Source organism: Anopheles coustani, chromosome 3 (assembly GCF_943734705.1).
Source record: "Anopheles coustani chromosome 3, idAnoCousDA_361_x.2, whole genome shotgun sequence".
In the NCBI taxonomy this organism is placed as follows: Eukaryota; Metazoa; Arthropoda; class Insecta; order Diptera; family Culicidae; genus Anopheles; species Anopheles coustani.
In genome coordinates, this window is record NC_071288.1 from 14,358,280 (window position 1) to 14,377,014 (window position 18,735).

General features: G+C 44.6%; 1 pseudogene; it reads left to right on the plus strand.

The window, feature by feature from the left end:
- The first annotated feature begins 16,433 nt into the window (after positions 1-16,433).
- Positions 16,434-18,346, plus strand: LOC131258697 (phenoloxidase-activating factor 2-like; annotated as a pseudogene).
- Positions 18,347-18,735: the final 389 nt, after the last annotated feature.

Sequence of the window (18,735 nt, forward strand, 5' to 3'; positions counted from 1 at the left end):
GAAAACCAAAGCATAATTTCGTACAAGTGGATATCTGGCGGTCGATAATGAAGTACCATTTAATGGTTGTTTCATGGAAAACGAGAATGGTGGCAGCCCTTCGCCTTCCAGGATCGCATTACACCCAAATAAATGCTCAAACATGAACGAGACGGCGCGACCTGAAGCACGCTTGGCAGTTGAAACAAATCATCGAAAAATCCATCCTCTGCTAGATTGATCATCACGACCCAATCTTTTGACGATGTGATGATATTCTATTTCCGGCAGGCTTCCATTTTTTGTGTTTTATGGCACGCTATTCGATTTTTCGGCACCTAATACGACCGCCACGCTTGGGAACAACTTTTATCAAACGGACGGACGGACGGACGGACAGAGGAACATCGGAGACCGGATCATAAATAATCCATTTCATTAATGTTAATTTTCACGCTTTTCGCTTCCCGCGAAACGGAGGCTCCACCAAAGGCCGGAAAAAGTGATCCCCTCCCTGGCAAAAGGGAGCCCTCGAATTGAGGCTGTGGACTTGGAAGCGATACGGAAGGCTCTGGGAGGCAAGGGCCGGGTACTGGTCACAGGAAATGGAGAATTTTATTCCTTTCGGCTAACGATGATCTTTTTCTCCCGGAGGTTATTTACACCAACCGACCGCCTTTTTCGGGGTGAAAAGTTTAACTTTGGGCGAAGCAAGTACCAGCGAGGAAAAAACCCGATTGGTGGCGAACCTTCGGGCGAGCGGTTTTTCACAGCTTTCCATTTCCGACCGAGTAAAGGGTGGCAGTAAAATGTTTCGTCCTGCTCGGGGCCTTTCCGCGTAATAAAACAACACAAATCTGAGGCCAAACAGAAGCAAAACAGAATGGTTTTAAATCACGATTAACCCGCGGCCGGGGGCCGCATTTTCAGCTGGGAGCCGCGCGGTTTTCCTTCACCACAAAGTAACGGTGAGGATGATGATGTCAAGGGGCAACCACCGTTTAAGCCGCAATGCTTTCGAACGGCTGGGAACGAAATGAACGCCGACGATGCCACCGTATTTCGTACCGGGCGGGCTGATTGCGGCAGATTTGAGGTCGCTTCCTCGGTGATAATTCCCACAGACACGCATTTTTCCAATGAAAGGAAGAGGAGAGAGTCCGAGAGAAAAGAAAAAAAAACAACAAGTGATCCTCAAGAGGTTCAAAGCCATTTGCATGATGAATGGCAAACCGATATTAGCGAAATGATGATTATTACGACTGTTGATGCTAATAAAATCTAGCTCCAATGGATGATTTTTCGCTCCCTTTTTAGCTAAGATCTTCTTCTGATCTTCTTGCTTGTTGTGATTTTTCTCTTTTTCAAAATTTTACTGGACAGACCGGATGCTATGATGTTGCCTCGCCAGATTGGGAACCAAAATTTTGTTCAGCTCTACGCTGACCTCATTTATATACACTTCATTTTATAGAAGGGGGTGGTAAACTCCTCCAAAAAAATCTTTTCTTCTCATGCAAGGCACTTTTTTTGATATTTTAGTACCATATTGTAACAAAGTATGAATGGAGACCGTTATCGGAAAATCCACTTTTGAGACAGGGTGACATCTGGAGAATGGAAAATTTTGCTACACAAAGTACAAAGTAATTTACTAAAACTGAACGTGTGGACAACCCTGTTGTATGCGATATGTAAGTTTTATTCAAGGTTAAACAAATCTTACCCGGTGTGGATCGAACTGAAACACGATGATTTTTCATACCATTCCCTGTAAAACGCCTTCACACGCCTTTTGAGAGCCATGCGTAAGGACATGAAATGTCTTTGCTGCAATAAAATAAGCTGCTTTCCAGCCCACGTGCCAACCGACATTGGGCATGTGAGAAATAACAGTTAACACCAGCGTACATCCTACGTACCGTTGCCACCATAACGTATGACCTCTTATGCGAAACGAACCCTGCTGCACAAAGTACTCTTTCCAACTCAAACCAAACAACATAACTAGCTTGCTATTTTATTGCTTGGCTCATTGAAAAAGTTGTTTTCCCTTGCTTCGTACGGATGAGCCAAACTCACCAAATAATCCGCCAAACTTAAACAAAGTCGGGTCGGAGGTGAGAAATAAAATCTGCTACAAAATTTAGTCTCCCAAAACACTCCATCATCCATATCCGCAAACCCGTCGGCGGCAACCGTACATGGTTGACGGGTTCGCGGGGGGAGAACATTTTTAGAAGGTGCTCCGTCATCGGTCACGCGAAATGGAGTTCGCAATCGCATCGGCGATGAAAGTCGGCTCCACCGGGCGACATTACGCATTTGGAGTGGTGTATAAATATAGCGTCCTGTTCGGTTTCGGTGTATAAATAATTCATCCCTTCGCAAAGGGATCCCTTCCTTCACGCCGATCCCTGTTCGCATTTGCCATTCGCCTTCCCTTTTTCCAGAGCAAACCCAAAATATACCGCTCCGACCGAAGAAAACTCCCCCCGAACATGACAGATGAACCGGTGTCCGATTAGTTACATTAGCAATTACTTAGCCGGGACACGCACGAACACCCGTTTTGTAACTGATTTAAATAATGAATGTGTTGCTGTTTGGGGAAGGAGCGATGAAGAAAAACGATAGCGAAAGAAGGCAAGTGACCGTGGGTGGGACGCTTATCTTTCCGGTGTGTTGGGCACGCGACTACCCTGTTGCTGTTGAAAATTAATTGACTCGTTTAACCTGCCCCCGTCTGATTTACATAACCCGAATATGCTGCCTATCAAAAGCTACGGTGGTTCGGTTATCGCTTGTATACTTTTTACTCAATCCTTCAATTCAATTAATTCTTCAACGATAGAAGAAGAAAGAACCGTACCACAAACGAGTCGATTCGTTGAAATCATTAATCAATCTTCAGTTTGTTCGCAAAACATGAAAACTAACCTCAAGCGCTGAACCGTTCCGTTTTATCGACGCTTTAGATCTCACCCGTCTGACACACACTGCGGACCAATCGTTGACAAATTGGGTGAAAGCTAGAAGGCCAAGAAATTGATTTCGTTATTGCAGATTTACGCACAGATTCCTCAACCGGTCTTTTATCTTTGCGAAGCCTGTAAACCTTCCCCTTTCGGTACATTACACGGAACAGACTCTGGGCAGCTTACATTACCCGGCCCATATCTCAACGGAAAAGGTCCCTTGCAAGCTCTATTATAATGTCATTATGTAGTAAACTTCAGACGATCGTCGTTTCATGTACCGCTGGAGGTTTCATACAATCTCGAGCACTTGAGCACTCGGTTGAACTTCACGTTCACGAGGATCTTCGTATACCTCGCATACGCCTTCAATCGTGGCCCAATCCTTGCGGCAAAAGCGAGCCGCAATTTATGCTTCAACGTCGTTTTCTCCCCACCCAAACCCCAAACTAGACTCATGAGTGATCTCCGCAATGTCTAGTGCGAAAGTCGTCTCCGGCGGTTTTAGGAGTATCTTTTCTCTTCTACTAGTTTTGTACTTGTCCATCTATCGCTCATCGACGCCAGACGTAAGATGAAGGATGCACACTGCTTTATTATTTCTCCCGGGTTCGTTCTTAGATGTATGTCTGCCAGTGCCAGTGGCATGTTTGAACGTTTTCCCATCTTCATTTGCTCCCGTTTCTGTGTGTTCATGTGTTTTGTATCTGTTTTTCTTTCTGCAAACCCTGACGTTTGCTTTTCTTCGCCCGATGGCGGCTGCTGGTGCTTGCTGGGGCTTTTTTTACGACCACGGATGCTGCAACGCGGAGCGTCTAAATGAGCGAAGCATGCACCGCAAGGAGCAGCAAACCGAGCTGAAGATAATCATTATAATTTAATAAACGGGCACATTAAAACTTATTAAAAACACCACGCTCGCTTTGCGGCCGGCTTCGCAGGAGGCAAGCGAGGCCTGCCGAAGGCGGCAATTATCGACTGGCAGAAGCAACAAGCCGTTTGCGAATCGATATGTTGGCCCCGAACATGTAACATATCATTAGGTCCCGGGACTGTTCTATCAATTGGCGCCGAGCGCCCGTATCGAAGGAGGACGGTCTGTATTCAATTATTTCAACTTCGCCTCATCGTGGCGTCGTGTTTCGGGGTTTGATCAATGATTATTACGGGGAGTTTATTTTGTTTATTTTAGTTTTTTTGGTCCTTTCCCCTATCCGTAAAACCTGCAATTATTTGGAAAATCGAGCTGATCGAGCTTGGAGTGAGGGAAGAAAGTAATTTTGTATGTCGAAAAATCATCGATAACACTCCCAATATTACCGAACGAAGCCATGGGATCGTGGTTGGATGGTCGATTCCGGCTTTGCAGAAAGCTGATCAAAACACGATCTTCAAACGAAAAAAAAAACAAGCACAAACAAACATAACGTCACCCACCTATTCACGCTCCATCCGTCATGCCTGTCGTGGGTTTCCTTCTTTTGTGCGATCGCCGCGAGACGGTTTACGATCTGCGTTACAGGTGTCCACAGATATCGTAAAAGCATCACTGCTTATCGTTACGGTGTCATCGTTAAAATCCGCCCAAAAAATTTAAAAAGTGCATCCCAAAGGCGGTGTGCCTCCTCCCACCGTTTTTTTTAGGTGAGCCCCGTCCAAATCCGCGACCGCAATCCGGTTTTTATTGAAACCGTGTCTTTTTATGGTCACCGACGACGGTTTCCCAGTGAAGCAAATTGTCGCGCGCCCGATGGCCGATCGAAGAGTGTGTGGACTCTGGTGCGGCCGCCTTAAGATATTGCATAAAATTAATCTTCAAAAACGGATAAAATATGTCGCTTTATCGAAGCGCTCGCGTATTGGCGCTTGGTGCGCCACACTCTCCTGCATTTCTTCATTTGCATTTGTATGTTGCACCCTCTTGGGATGCCATCGGCAACCGAAAATGGGCAAAGTATGGTGGATAAAATACTGTGAAGTGCTTTTTTCGGTTGATCAATACTCCTCCATTTTTTGAAAAATTTTATTAGTTTCCCAAGCGAAATTTTTCATTCTCACCATGGTACGCCGTTAAATCGACAGAAGATAAAATAAGACCCTTCTCCCCAACCCCACCCCCTCCACCCAACCCCCCCTCCTTCACGATGACCAAAGGCTTGGGGAGCCACCACTGTGGATTGAATTGAATGATGGAAATATTGAACAGACTATCATTACAACAAGATGCTTGGTCCAAGTATTTTTTGTGAATGACCTAACATTTTAAAAAGAGTAATTGATTGGAAAACAAATTTACAATTTCTTGAAGATCTTCAAAACCAACCTTTTAAGGTATTTGTGCCAAAATTGGAACAGATTTTATAAACTTGTAAATTTACATTGCGAAACCATGTGAAAATTATACACTTTTGTTTCCATTTTATGTTGCACAGTCCACCTCTATTGTCATTGCAATTTAAGCGACCTTTTTAAAGCCTTAAAGTTTATTCTTGATGCGAGATGCTCACACAAAATACAAATGAAAAGTAAATTCACTCAGCCCCGTTGATCTCCTCCCTCCGTTTAAGCCGGAAAATTTATGATTCTTTTCGCGCATTACTTCACTAAACGTGAAGCACGAGAAAATGCACTTCGTATCGCTCCCCTTTCCTCTGCCTTGCGCTTCTGCTGTTTTACCACAATCGCAAGGCATTGTAATTCATGGGGCCACGCCAATTACGACATTAACAGTGGGCTCTATTGTTGGCGAAATGGTTTGCTGTCGGCACCGGCGTTTGCCATTGTACCGGGCCCCGTCATGACCAAGCCAGCTCTGGTAGTCATAACAGATTTATGGGAATTAAAGAGTCAGCTGTGAATTGAGCCACACAGCTTGCAAATCGCCTCCCCCGAACGCTTGGATAAACCAATGCAAAAGGAAACAGTCAACAGAAAATGGAAATGCTCCGCTGAGATTGTTGTTTGTTTTTTCTTATTGCTTCAGAAAAACTGTTTGAACCTTCTACCGCATGGATCGCCAATTATGGTTCGTGCATGGCTCGAGCACACTGTTAATGGCAGCAAAACCCCGGCTGGCGTCACTTATGTCAGGAATGTTTTATAAAGTTAGTACACTCAGGCACGCATGCATTTTCCCCGGGTTGTCGTTATTGTGAAGGAACCTACTTAACACTCCATAAAGCATAAGACCAATTTGTCTTTCATAGGAATAATTGCATGAGATAATGTGGGCACTAATTTTCTTCATGCATGCAATATTTACCTTTTTACACGACTAGTACCAGACGCTTTACACCTTTCGCTTTAATTTACTTTTATGTGTTTCCTATCGAGCGGTGTATAATGTACAATTAAAACACATTGTCCTCTCTTGTTATCCTCTTCACGCTTCACTTTTCCACAAAACACATCACCTTACGCTACAGCAGAACTTAAAACCACTTTAGTCGAGCATGCAGAGTAAACTTTCTCTTCCACCAGAACCGATCGTCCTGGTGTCGTCTGGCGAAAAACGACCGGAAAAACACTTCACCAAACAACACACCCGGTACACCGTCGTACGCTCGCCTAATCGGTGAAATCTCGGCAACGATACACCGAGGCACCGAAAGCCAACCCGTCAAATTCACACCACAGTTCACTTTTTCGCCATAGTCAGCACGAGGACGACGTCAACGGCGTTTCCTTTCAGCTTTCGGCGTTGGCACGTTCTAGCCGGAAAGCCGGAACGGTGTTTCTGGGAAAATTTATGGCTACATAATTCATCGCTAATTTACCACCCTGATGAGTGAACCATTCATCGTTCCTGTTTCCACTGCTGTGTCCCTGGCATCGGTGTGCCCGCAAGTTGCTGGATTTCCTGGTTACAGCCTTCAGACTTTCGCGCGATCTTCGGTTACCCAAACATTTTGGGAGGTTGAGATGTTTCTTCGTGAGGGTTGGAGGATAATGGGAGAAAGAATGCCGTACGAACAGATGTCACGCACAATGCTTAGCAGCCTTAAGCCTTCGAGACGCACGGCCATCAACAAACCTTTTTAGCGGAATTAAGTATAACAATTTCCCGAGGACTACTGGCTTTTTCGGGAGAGATCTACCAAATCACTAAATAGTCACGTAGCGCTTTAGCAAACTGCTTTCCAGCAAACACTTCCACTATCAAACGACACCTGTAACACTAGCAGAGATGATGACAATTCTCACATTCCTTTCCTTAACCGAACACCAGCAATGAACGTCCCAGACGCAAGGAAAGTGACACAAACAGCTGTTGATGAACAATCGCCTCCAAAGGCGGCCAAACGTCGCTACACGAAGGTCGCGAAAAGTTCTTACGAAAAGATACACATATCAAACCGTCACAGACAGGCCGCCAACGCTCCGGGAAAAAACACTCCGACCCGGGTTTGTTCCTTTTTCTTCCGTGGCCGACGGATGACGACACGCGGCACGCGAAACCAATGCCCTCGCCCAGGACGAACGTTCGACGTCGAAGAGCGGCCGCGAAAGCGTCTTCATTCCCTGATCATCCGATAGCGACTGATGATTTTTGCGTCCGATTCTTGCGTCCCGCCGTGAGCTGAACTCGCGTTCGAGCAACGCGTTACTCCCCGCAGCACATTCGCTCGCGTGCTGGCGCTGGTTTGGTTCACTCACTCCATGATCTGCAGCCCATGTGTGGACCCTCCAGACGCGGTATGGGGAGGGGGGATGTGGGAGGCCAGGTTGAAGGGACCGGTGTTCTGTGTGTTTACTCTTCGGCGGCCGTACGTTGCTGCAGCATCCCGGTCGGATTCAACCGATTCACCTGTTCCGCTGCTCTTTGGATTGTTTTCTTGAACAGATCAATTGCCAAAACATCACCATTTGAATCGATTTTATAGGCTGTTAAAGATGAAAAACTAGCTCACAACGATAAGGGAATCAGTTAAAAAAACAAAAGTGCGTTTTTTTTTTTTTTAACAAAAGTTTAAATATGTGATAAACAATATGTCGATGTGACGTACGATTGGTGCCTAAATCGTTTGGTATGTTTTAAAAATGGTCAAATATTGCACTTTTTTCGAGCATGTTTCAAATCAATTTTTAAAACAAACACTATTTATACTCTTCTAATACCAACATCCAATAACCTGTTAATGAAAGCAATAAAAATCGAATTTGTTGAGAACAGAACGGTTAAAAATGGAATCACGCTTGCAGCAGCATGCCAGAAAGAAGATTTCGGAGAAAAGAGATGATTTTGATGATTAATTTATGGTACACGCGCTTTCTCGTACCGCTTTTGTCTTGCGGAGAGCAAAATTTCCCGAGAGAGAAAGATTCGCCGAAAGCCGAAGTCGCGAATCTTTCCTACAGATTCGGTTACGAGCGCGAATGCGTAAGGGAAGGCGAGGCAATATGCAATAAATTTTTCTCGTCGCATCTGAATCACAAATATAAAAAAATGAACTAGTGAAAAATTGATGCTGAAAAGGCTGAACCATGAATTCATTTAGTTTCGACAGTGCCACATTGAATTAGCTTGTAAACCTTTCGTAATGGAATCATTTGATGATGAACTTAACCCGGAAAAAAGTTTGGTTTCCATACCATGAGCATATTTTATTCATTAGCATATCTTTAAACTGCCTAATCCAACTAAAACAATTCAGTATAGCTTAAGTGTTGCCCTGCTTTCCCCTACATTATCAAGGAAATATTTCACCCTCTGTGAAACATTTCACCCCCTTTAGATGGCGGGAAAGCGTCTGAACCACCGACAGTTCTTGAGAGCTCGGTCGTGAGATCGACCAAGCCGAAGCCGTGAAGTGTCTCCACGGCTCGACGCGTACGATGCACCGACGCCGGCCGTTCTTCATCGGAGTGCATCCGACTGCAGCCGAGTGCATACGCGATTCCCCGCTCTGGGGGTCCATGCCGCACCAGCAGGCCTGCCGGCTGAGGCGAACAGAAAAGGATTGGAATGTATGTTCAACGTTGTTCGTTCGCACATAATTCATGCTAGTCAACCGCGAAAGGTCTCGTGCGAAATCCGTCGGCATTTCGGCGGCCAACGGGGTGTGAGCAGGAAGCCGAGGCTGCCGGATCCTACCGAGGGCCCTGTTGGTTGGTGTTACAAGTGGAAGTAAAATATAAAAAAAAACAACATAAACCCCAAACCAACAGCACAGAGGAAGAAGCGCTCTCACCAGAACCATCAATGCTCGAACGATCTAAGAATGTCCGGACAAAGGGCCCGGAAAGTAAGACTTTGAGGTGTCCGACGACACGGGCCCAAACCTTTGGGAGTAGAGTGCCCAGGGCCACACTTGTTGATGATGAGATTAAGATTTAGATCCTCCACGCAATCCACGCACGACAAGCACAATGGGAAGCGAAAGGCCTTCCATGGACAGAGAACTGGAAAAGAACGACGTGCGAAATCGCCCCGACCCATCGGTAGCACCAAGATCCACGTATCCATTTCAGGACACACCACCACCCGTCCTCTGTCAACCCGTTCAACGTGTCCCGGTTGGCGTCAACCGCATCGGTGGATACTTTTTATTCTTCCATCTGCCAGCACCAAGCCTTGCAAGCGAGCTGGATGTAACCCAAAAATGGCAACAGCAGCACGGACGGACACGAGCATGGCCAGTAAATCTCATAATGAGCTGCTTCTTCATCCTGTCCGAGTTTTATGGTCGTCCCCCGGTATGTTGCCGGTTTTTTTATGTTTTATTTATTTACCTTTTTTACAACAACAGCTACTTACGGTACGGCGCACCGTCCTAGACAGGGTAAGTATAAAAATAAAATCAAAACTAGTTTCACCCCAATCCGGCTTCCGATAGGCACGTCGTGCCGAGTCTCGTTCCTTTGTTTGTCCCTTTCTTTTACGACGGGAAACTGTGTAAACCAAAGGCAATTCCCTACGAGCTGGCGAACACAAGTGTGTCCTGTTGTGTGGCGTTGATTTAGCTTTGATTTCGGGCGATAGGATTTCGCGGAACTGGGGCTATAATTTGATGGCCACGCACGTGCTTCGATTAGAAGCCACAGACGGCATTATTGGACATGTTCCAGAGCGATGTTGTGTGGTGCAGAAGATTGCCAAATAAATCGCTCGTCCTTCTTGGTCGTACTCGATTGGCTAGTCAATAAAATTCATTACATCGTAATGATTCCGTTTCCGTCGAGCAAACACATGTTTTATAGCACTGACAGCATTAATATGACCATCTCATGATTTTATATAAATGAAAGAAAATTCTTTTGAGTTCTTAACACCCGCTTTAATCGATCCTTTTACATTCCTTTCTTCTAAGCTATTCCAACTCACAGTTTTATGTTCCGATCGATAATCACATAGTTTCCTGATTATTTCCTTTTAGTGAAGAAAAACTATGCTATGTTTGATTTAAAATCCTATCTCTTTACAATCTCACCAAAACTGCCTAAAATATCATAGTGTTAAGCTATATGAAATATCAAGCAAAATTACTGATACCAGGAACATGGTGGAGTTAGATTTTAATACAAGAAAATGCTGATGAAAATGTTTGGCAAATCAAGCCTAACCATCTGTTCGATTGACAACCCTGAAGTGAACATCCAACGAGGGGTTACACGTCAAATTCATCACTCAAAGTTCACTGCCAACTATTGCTCCGCACTTGAAAGCACCAACTTCTTGCAAGGCGACCATATCCGTCCCGGGTGCTTGAAAAGTATGTTACCGTACAGAAGACGGGCACCGTGCAACACTCGCGGTAACATTGAATATGGAAATCATTTTCCCAAACAGTCGCATGAAGTGCGATCGGTTTTTGGCGGTTCCATTTTGCGCATAACATAAATAATTTCCTTCTCACGCCACAGCTGGCGTGTGGCCGTTTTGTCGCAGTTGAATGAATTTGAAGACGTTCCCCATACAATAATGAGCACCAAATACACGCACTTCGCCGATGGATCGGCTTGAAGTAAATGCTCCCTGGAGCATAAGACGCGCTCCATTGGCGTTCCATTTCGCGACGGCTTCCATATTGCTCAAAATCATATTAAACACTTCGACGGTCCACTCTTGAACTCAGAGGTCGGGACGGAGGTTCAGCACTGTCGACAGCATTATGCTCTTCCGACGCGTCCCTCCGAGCGCCTAGAGGCCCTCGTCTTTCGGTGTTTACTTTTCCCTGAGCTGCTGACGAGGGCATAGTTTAGGACTTTTTTGACGCCATAAATAATGATTAACAACTTCATTGGTCCTTTTACGGAGGTGCGCTCGTGCGGCCGGTCCGTGGTTTACAATAACGATCGGCAAATTGACCAGTGAAGCATAAACCTGTGGTCACAGCTTTCCGCAACCGCATGCGGTTGCGTTTTTGATCTGTCAAACGAGCACAGCTTTTTGCAAAAAATAATACTTTAATGTTTGAATATACCACTTATATGAGCATATAATCTCATTAAAGTCTACTAGGAACAATATTTACTGTTGACATATAAAAACGCAAGAGTCTGCGGCAAGAATCAAACTCGTTTGATTTTTTAGTACAGAAACCGCAAGGTCTTGCGTCTGCGGTGACAGCCCATGACAGCTCCTATCTCTCCCATGGGAAAAAACGCAACCGCATGCGGTTGCGCAAAGCTGTGACCAGGGGTTAACGCCAAACAAGCCGATTTCGTGCTTGCCAAAGCGATCCCTGGCCAACGGTTCTGTATGTTTCAGAGCTTCCTGCTCAAACCCTCCTAGAGTGTGTTTTAGCTGTGACTAATATTTTACCATACAAAAGTAAGATATTGTTATTGCCAAGCTCTTTGGTATTTTTATGCATTCATTTAACAGCTCATTTCGTAGCCTCTGGCTTTAAATTTCCTTTTTTCTCTCATTCAACACGAATCTTTTACTCCTTACGGCGATCAAGCAAAGATACTTGTTTGCTTGAAACTGACCACCAACGTCCAAGGGTGAAGGCAAGATCCCTGGATACCGTAAAGAGAAAAGAAATCGTTCCTCACTCAAAAGACCAAAATATACAAAGGCTTGAATTCCCTTCTCCGTGAAAGGGGTAATTAAATTAAACAGAATTTATTCATTTTATGATATGTTTTGACAGCAAATTAACGTATATGGTTAAAACCGTGACGGGGGTTCGATAGACGGGCGCGCAAATTTATGATTTCCATCGCCCTGTCGATTCGAATTATGGCCGAAGAAGTGTGTGGAACTTCGGTTGCCGTTTGCATGTTCGAAAATATTTTTTCAAACCATGTCAAATTCTGGCATTGTCTTGCAAGAAACTTTTCAGAGTGGGGTTAGAATAAAAATTTAAAAACGAGCTTCTTTCAATATGTCGCACTTATGAATATTTTAACAAAAATTATTGTATGCATGTTTTCATATTTAAATTTTTTCATATAAAAATGTTTTTATATTTAAATTTGCATAGAGCTGCTCCTTTAACGATATCTTTCAAGCCATCGTTGAACAACCACCTAAATCGTATTTATCGATTCCCACCATCGGGACAGAAAAACCAAAGGGCCAGGAAGTGTGTAAAGAATTTCAACACCAAACCAACCTTTTTTATTTTTCTTATGCTTTGCCAACTTTTTCCAACTGCTTTAAATAGGGGAGCGGACCTCCCTTACGCACGGGGCGTCACACGAATGCACTTTCTGACAGATGATTAATTAACTCGCTGGCCCGGAGCGTTTTCCTTCCCGATTTGGGGCCCCGATGAGTGACGGGGACCCAAGCCGGGCGGTAGAAATGAAATGTAAATTAAGCGTTCCCTGCAAGCAAACGCAAGGAGTTTGCGCCTCGGCATGAGATTGTTTCGAGGTCTTGGGGCGATGGGGCGCAAAAAAGCGGAAACCGATGATCATGTTTGGTAGTGGTACGAAGTGCGAGAAAAGTTTATCTTTTTCGTCCATTCATGTGGACGGTGGCTTTTTTGTTTGGTTTTGTTTGTACTTCAATTTAAGGTCCTCTTCGTCTCCTTTTTGTGTGGCGCGAGTTCGTAGGGGGGAAAACCAAGTAGAAGTACATGCAGCCGGACAGTAAAGACTTAATTAGGAGAACGATTGCAATAAATTATGCTCCAGAGATTGAGACTGTGTAAGGAGCGTGCCCTTCGTGTAATTCGGTGTTCTGGTGATTTCAGCGGCTTTGCACCCATTTTTTTCGCTCATTTTGGATACTTTTCCTCTGTTTCGAGGATCGCAGCACATGGAAGTGAATTTCCAAAGGAAACGACGTAAATGTGTACATATCTTGAAGCTAATCTTTGCACATCAAACAACTACGTTTCAGGCGAAGAGATTCACATTCCCAAATAAGAGGCCACGTTTGGATTGGTTTGCCAAATCATGGCCAAAGCTAGCCACTAAATATCGCGGGAATGGAATGAAGCGTACTCGGGATGTCGCGATGCTTATCTCTCTCGCATGTACGCGATGCGAAAGTCAGAAGCATGTAAAATAAAAATCCCAATCGTCGACGGACAGGAGCTTTATAAACAGTGCACTGTTATCAAGTTTAACCATCGCTTACAGGATACAAGATTTTAATTCGAAGAGGTAGCGCCTAATAAGACGCGCCTAAAATAAACCCTTACGCTTTTAGGCTGAAATAGGCTTTTTATAGCTGCACATGTTTTATTGGCTTATATTTCCTATATACAGAGAAAAAGCAATGGTTAACACCAAATGTGTGTAATCTGATGTTGCGAACAAGATTACTTCTTGGTAGTTAATCTTTCACAAGCACTACGTGTCATAAACCAGTCAAGGGTTTTGATCCAAAAGACAAGTGAATTTTATTTTAAATTGTTGCTCATTTCTAATATTGATTTCCGACAGGAGTGAGTCTTTGAAGGTACTTTGCAGAGGTAGCAATACTTGCCCCTGACATAGTGTTAAAGAGTCTTTAAATCACAACAACAATAAAATAGCTTCCTAAAGATATGTTCCAACACATCTGACATATTCATGTGAAGAGATGTACAAGAATCAGAAATCGATATCCATCCAAAATACCTATTCGATTGCGTCTGCAAAACAGCAAACATAAAAACAGAAAAAAGAAGATGACCAACATTGTTTGGCGACGAAATCGATTCCGGAGCCATCGAATTTATCTCACACTACCGTTTGGTTCTGAACACCACCAGTTACAGATTGCATCTCGATGAGGTTGAGAAAAGGAACAAGTCAAATGCATTTTTTATCAACAATCGATGGAACAACACACACCGCCAACAAGAGGTGGTGTCATCGTTTATTTCTCCGATAGCATTATTTAATTGGCCATTTTATTTTTTTCCTTGCCTCCGTAGGGTCCGATGGCACGAGAACTTGAGACAAAATAAACGAACGAACAAAAACTGGTTTTGTTTCCCTTGGAGTTGATACTATTGTTGTACGAGATGCTAATAAGACATTTAAATGATTCTTTAGAATCTCTGGGGCTTTAAAAAGAAAATTAACAAACATGCGGTAACTTTCGATTCATCATCAATTGTAATGTTTTCCTGATATGTTTCTACTTCTTTGCTTGTTTCTTTTCGATTAGAATTCCACATCAATATTGTCTGCTTTGTTTTTTCTAACTCCGAATCCTTCCGAAAGTACGATAGTTTTCCCTCAGATTGTCCGCCATCTTCTACGCCTTCATGCAGGACAAATGTAGTCAACTTCTTTTGTTATTATTTTGTATCATTTTTATCTTTGCCAACATACAGACAGACCAATGCCGCATAGTTCTAGCGAAAAATATGCTAATGCTAACGACCGGAACGAATCTGTTCCTACCTTTTTTTCTCCTCGCTCTTTTAATGTTCACCGTTCGTTTTGGGCATCGCTTTATTCTACTGTTTTTTTTTATATTTCAGAGTTTTCCCTCGTTTCGGTTGGAGTTTCTTGGGGGAAGGGGAAGGAACTATTTGTGTCTAGACAACACGGAATCAATGGAAACAATTAAAAGTTCTATTCATCAATCGAAGCGTGGTCGAGCTTCGAATCCAACACCATCAGACAGATGGACAGACACATTTCGAGCGATTTACGACGATGAGTAATGGAAAGATAGCATGGATAAGAATTGCTACGATTAGGTCAAAGGAGCAAAGAAAACTTTTTCTTTCTAATGACTCAGGAAAAAGTAGGATTCTGTGCGTTCTAGGAAAGAATGTTGGTTTTTGTTCCTGCCATTTGAAGACGACTCTTGTATAGAAATTAATAACAATTAAATAAATTTTGAATTAATTCGCCCCTTCTTTTGCTGCTTGCATGGCGAAAAATGTTATCGCTGTCAAACAACTATACCAAAAAAGATACAACAAGCCGAAGCCGAACAAACTAGCATAAAAAGGGCGATAAATTATGACAACGCCGAGTTTTCTACGATGCTCGTACGAGGCTTCCAAGAAGTAAGGGAGAGTGTTAAAGATTGAACCAAAACAATGCTAAAAAAAGAGGAAACGGGCAAATGCGATAAGAAAAGTGACGCGTCTTGTCGAATCGCCCACCACCACCATCCGTTGGGGGCCACAGCTTCCCTCCGTTTGGCCTTTTGTTCAGACGATCCGATCGTGTCCTGTGATTATGCTTCGCGAGATACGCTCCTCAGTCTCCGCGTGATCGAACGGTCTCCCCCCTCTCGGGTCAACATGATGTTATGCTCCCGCTGTCATGTTTTTTGTTTTGCTGTTCTGCCGTAACTTTTTTTATTCGTCGCTTTGCTTCCCCTCTGGGCGGCGGGATGAATGAGATGAGATGAAACTGAATGGAGCTTCTGTTGACCGCGTGCCAACTAAATGTGGCGCTATGTGAGAATCCGTCCCCGGGATGGTTGGGATGCTCTCTCACTCTCCTTCCATCGTCGTCGTCGTGGGGAGACCGCGGGAAGCGTGGTTTGCAGTTTTCGGGCGGACATTGGCGCCGGCCAGCTTTACGATGCCAGACAGTCGCCGGGAGCGCCGTGGACGAGACGCGTCTCTGGACACCGGCTCACTCTCATCGGTGAAGTGTTCCCTGTATTCGTGTACAGTTTTCAGTAAGGAAGATTTCAATCCTTGCTAACAAGCCGACGGAAAAATACGCACCTCGTGGTTTGATGAATCGCTGAAATTGCTGATGCTACTGCTTCTGCCGCTGCTGCTGGGACAGCATCTCTTACCAGTAGTGTGCCAACAGCTGAGGCTGGTAGTGTAGAGAACCGACTGAGACACAACAACGCAAACATACAGCAGCTGATAAGCCCAAAGATCTCGCTCTTGTGAAACCGGGAAGTGCAGTCGGTGCGTCCGAATCGAACAGCAGTAGTGTGTGTCGATCGCATAGCGGTCGTTTGACGTTTTGTACTGACGTTGGAGCTACTTTTGGTATACTTCCTTCCGTTGTCCTCTAAGTGCTGACAGTGCCGATCCCGTGTGGGCCAGGGTTAGTGTACAATAGTATCCTGAGTCCTCAAGTGCCTTCTAGTGTCCACCGATGCCGGTGCGATCGGGGTTTTTGCTGCTGCTACTCTGGCTTCATCAACGGATGCCAACGTCCTCGTTAGCCACAGATCAACCAACAACCAAGGTAAGCGATTGGCCAACCTATCATCTTTGTGCACAACCTAAGAGTTCTCCCGCTCCCAAACGTTCCTCCAGCGTTGCGGTGGTGGTCTGTGCATCTTGCCGGAACTATGTCGCCCCGTTAGCGTGAACGTGTACGACGAGGTGCATCTCGACTTCTTCAGGTAACTATCCGGAAGTGTCATCGCCGGGCGCCACGACATCGTTGCCACCATTCCCAACCATTTTTTCATCGCCATCGATCCGCTTTAATCTCAGCGTTTAAAGTTTCGATCGTTCCAGCTCCGACGAGTGCCGGCTGCCGCATCTAAAGTGCTGCCCCTACGAACGCATCGTCCGTGCACCGGTAGGAAAGAAATTGCTAATCCATTTTTAGACTCACTCTAATCTATCCGCGGTCGGAAAGGCAGGAAAGACGTACGGAGCAAAGGGGTTTCGTTCATAAAAGTGCAAAGCCGCGCGATAGGACAAGAAGACGAAAATATCGCATGCTCAGCTGAGAGACGAGAAGCGAAGTATTTCGCGAATGTTGATAAGGCAGGCTGGACGGATTTGACTTCCACAAAAAATCAGTCAAAACAAGACCCAACTTACGAGGTCGCGAACGTTTTTGATTATTTGTATCACCGTTGCATGAACAGGAAGTGACGTTTGTCTTTTTGCATCACTTTCAAATTAAGTTGACCTCATTTCAAACATTTATACGAGACTCGAGTTTTTATAGAAGAACAGTTGAAATTGTAATATTAAAGGCCTCCATAAAGAATAAGTAATCAATGCGTAAAATTTGATGAAACGAATGATAAATGAAGATTTCCAAATATCCACTTCAGATATATTAGAAATCTGTATGAACTGAAATAAAATATATGGATTTCTTCATCTAATTTGTTTGGGCAGGACACGGAGGCACCGGACGAGAACGAGGTTGTTTGTGCCGCCAGGAATAACAACGGCATCGGCCATGTGGAGCAACGAGACAAAACACGGGCAAAATATGGCAAGTAATTGAGAATAGAACTACCGTAAACTTTGTTAAATAATTGTAGGAAATTGTTCTAACACATTTTGTTTATTTTAAATGTTACAGGAGAATTTCCCTGGATGGCGTTCGTTTACACCTCCCAGGGCGAGTACGAGCTATATCTTTGTGGAGGCACTCTGATCCACTCGAAGGTGGTCATCACCATAGCTCACTGCATCGAAAACAGAACAAGCAGCGAGTTGCGAGTCCGTCTCGGTGAATGGGATCTGGAGCACATGGTCGAAATCTATCCTCCGCAGGATCGCGCCGTGCTGGCTAGCGTCACACACCCCGAGTTCTACAGTGATCTCCTACTCAACGATATTGCCATCCTGTTTCTCGATGAGCATGTCGACTTCACCGAGGTGGTCGGGATAGCCTGCCTCCCGCCTCAGAACGCCAACTTTGACCACAAGCGATGCCTGTTCTCTGGCTGGGGCGAGGACGAACGGGGCCGCAACTCGTCCGTGTTGAAGCGCACCAAACTCCCGGTTGTACCGAATGGCCAGTGCCAGCGCATCCTACGCCGTCACCTGCTGAGCCGACACTTCCGGTTGCACCAAGGATTCCTGTGTGCTGGCGGGGAGTCTGGAAAAGATGCGTGCCGTGGAGACGGTGGATCACCTCTCGTCTGCCCGATTCCGCATTCCGAGAACCAGTACTTCGTGGTCGGACTGGTCGCCTTTGGGTACGAGTGTGGCACGCAAGGTGTACCGGGAGTGTACGTTAACGTTCCTCACTATCGCGATTGGATCGATGGGGAAATCGAGAAGATGTATCATGTTGATATTTTCGTATAGGTTTGCGGTACTTCCCTGCCCGACGCTGTTAGCTTTTCCTGCCAGCTTCACGCCATTTTAACGCAGAGTCGTCAAACATTAAGCTTCCAAATTATTTAACACCTAAGAAATAAAAAGTTGCCTATATGTTATTACCCTTATTCAAACACTTGTCCCTATGATCTTTTTATTCAAAAGAAGTTAATGTTACATTGAGGCGTAGAAATATCTTTTGAAAATCATTAATTGCATGACATTAAAAATTTAAAACCTGATTCGGTTGATCCTGATTTGCATAATCATTAATTTGCTGTTTCCGTTCACCTCACACGCGGGCAATGTCAATACAGTGCCTGTTAAACCGGTAACAGTTGGCAACTATAGTACTACCGCCTACTTGCTTTTGGACA